This window comes from Schistocerca piceifrons, unplaced genomic scaffold (genome assembly GCF_021461385.2).
Source record: "Schistocerca piceifrons isolate TAMUIC-IGC-003096 unplaced genomic scaffold, iqSchPice1.1 HiC_scaffold_1234, whole genome shotgun sequence".
Classification (NCBI taxonomy): Eukaryota; Metazoa; Arthropoda; class Insecta; order Orthoptera; family Acrididae; genus Schistocerca; species Schistocerca piceifrons.
This window is the reverse complement of record NW_025727053.1, coordinates 42501-45000: the sequence shown is the minus strand read 5'-3', so window position 1 is coordinate 45000 and position 2500 is coordinate 42501. Positions and strand designations below refer to the sequence as shown.

The following is a 2500-nucleotide window of genomic DNA, read 5'->3' as shown; positions in this document are numbered from 1 at the left end:
ATTGTTATACGACTCGTTCAATTACTGTAGTGTTGCCCACCCGCAACCCTCGCAATATAGTTCGCTACTCGCACTGCCCGCACCCCTGTGTATCGCTTCATGTTAAACACCTTGCAAGTCTTGCTCACTTTCCACATGCTCCTGCTGTACACTGTAATGTGGATGGCAGCAGGACGTACATGCCGCCCCTCCCCACGTCCCCACCTTGCCCCCTGCCTTCGCAAGCTGGTTGGTGAGAAGTTTGCATGTTCAATGCCCTTCGCATGCGACGTACTCAGGCTACGTTGTGGTGCGGCCTGTGTCAACTGTCCGCTGATGTCGTACGCGTGAACCACAATCTGTACTGCACATTCGTCCTTATGTACTGAATGATACATCGTGGCACATGTGTGACCGCACAACGACTGCGCCCAAAAACGGCGGACCATACAGTGCAAATATTGTGCACGCAGCTACGTGTCGTCTCCCTATGAGAGCTGGATTGCAGTGTGGTACGCCATAGAGACGTGTGGGAGGAACGGACGCCGTGGATGGCGATCAGCATGAGCTGTCTGTTGATGTATTCGGACCTAGTCGTCTCTCCTCACACACCGTGATGGCATGGTGCACCGCGTTCCATATCTGCGACATGCTACAGAGGCCGGTTGACAGTCGTTCGAGCAATGGACATCGCATACGTACGGGGGCCACCTTCCACGTATTGTCTAGGCGTGCACATTTTGTTGCGTGTATGTGGGCAGACGTAGTGTGGCGTGACACCTGACACAGGCATGCAATAATCGTTGAAGTTGCAAATGGCGATGGACGCCTGCGTTTTCTGGTGAAGTTACGCAAATGAACAAATGGTAACCTGTTGTGGTGCGGTTGTTCTCGCTAGGGGTGAATCGGTGATGGCGACGATAGGTTGAGGTACTAACCGGTTGTTCCAGCGATACCCACCATGCCGACGAAACTGAACGGCATCTGGGTGTGAAGCGATACGCGGCGGTGGCTGGGTGGGACCGTCCCCGGCCGGTGAGGGGGCGCCTCCCGGCGTGCTGGCCGCGCGGTGCGTGGGCGCACGCGCTACAGCCGGCTGGTGGGGGCGGCCAGTGGCAGGCGCGCCGGCCGACGGACGCGGCAGGCGTCGCAGCTGCGCGCCGGCGCACCCTGCGCGCGGCGCCGTGCGGCCAAAGTAGGTCCTCGCGGGCCCGGTGCGAAGCGCGGTGGACATCTTCAGTGTGCTGGTCCGATTGAGGACTGTGTGCGTTGAGGATGCGCCGCCGCCCGGCGCTCGGCGCCGCGACGCCGTCTGCTGCTCGGTCGCCCCAGCGGTTCTCGCTGGTGGTTTGTATCGCAGCTGTGCGGATGTGTTGGCGCGTGCGCTGTGCTGGGAGAGTTCGCTTCGGCACCCAAGTGGGGCTTTTGTCCTTCTGTGGCGCTGGCGTTGGAGCTGCCGGTCACCGTAGGTGGCGCGTGTTGTCTCCCGCCGGCAATGCCACGACAGCACGCTCCCGGGCCTCTGTCGGCAGCGGCAAGCTGAGTTGGGAGCACGGGTGGTCGCACCGAAAGCGTCTACTCGCCTAACTCCGGGCGATTGCGCCTCTCTCGAACCCGACCAAGTACTTGGGACGGCGCTGCGCGCCGCCGGGACCTGAGAGGGTTTCGAGGTGTATTGTGCAGGGGAGCTCAGCCTCCTCCTGTTTGCAGAATGATTGAGCGGACGCTTGCGTGTTCGCGCGGGCCCCCGGGACACACTCCCGGGCGGCCGGCTGCTCAGCTCTAGTTGACGCAGCTCCCTGGTTGATCCTGCCAGTAGTCATATGCTTGTCTCAAAGATTAAGCCATGCATGTCTCAGTACAAGCCGCATTAAGGTGAAACCGCGAATGGCTCATTAAATCAGTTATGGTTCCTTAGATCGTACCCACGTTACTTGGATAACTGTGGTAATTCTAGAGCTAATACATGCAAACAGAGTCCCGACCAGAGATGGAAGGGACGCTTTTATTAGATCAAAACCAATCGGTCGGCTCGTCCGGTCCGTTTGCCTTGGTGACTCTGAATAACTTTGGGCTGATCGCACGGTCCTCGTACCGGCGACGCATCTTTCAAATGTCTGCCTTATCAACTGTCGATGGTAGGTTCTGCGCCTACCATGGTTGTAACGGGTAACGGGGAATCAGGGTTCGATTCCGGAGAGGGAGCCTGAGAAACGGCTACCACATCCAAGGAAGGCAGCAGGCGCGCAAATTACCCACTCCCGGCACGGGGAGGTAGTGACGAAAAATAACGATACGGGACTCATCCGAGGCCCCGTAATCGGAATGAGTACACTTTAAATCCTTTAACGAGTATCTATTGGAGGGCAAGTCTGGTGCCAGCAGCCGCGGTAATTCCAGCTCCAATAGCGTATATTAAAGTTGTTGCGGTTAAAAAGCTCGTAGTTGGATTTGTGTCCCACGCTGTTGGTTCACCGCCCGTCGGTGTTTAACTGGCATGTATCGTGGGACGTCCTGCCGG

The 2500-nt window shown here is 58.0% G+C and overlaps 1 non-coding gene across 1 annotated transcript in view; it reads left to right on the top strand.

Moving 5' to 3' along the window:
* Window positions 1–1775: 1775 nt before the first annotated feature.
* Window positions 1776–2500, top strand: part of LOC124730229 — a 1909-nt gene continuing 1184 nt past the window's right edge. Inside the window, exon 1 of the ribosomal RNA XR_007007945.1 lies at window positions 1776–2500. This exon is cut by the window's right edge and continues 1184 nt beyond it. This is a non-coding gene — a ribosomal RNA (small subunit ribosomal RNA).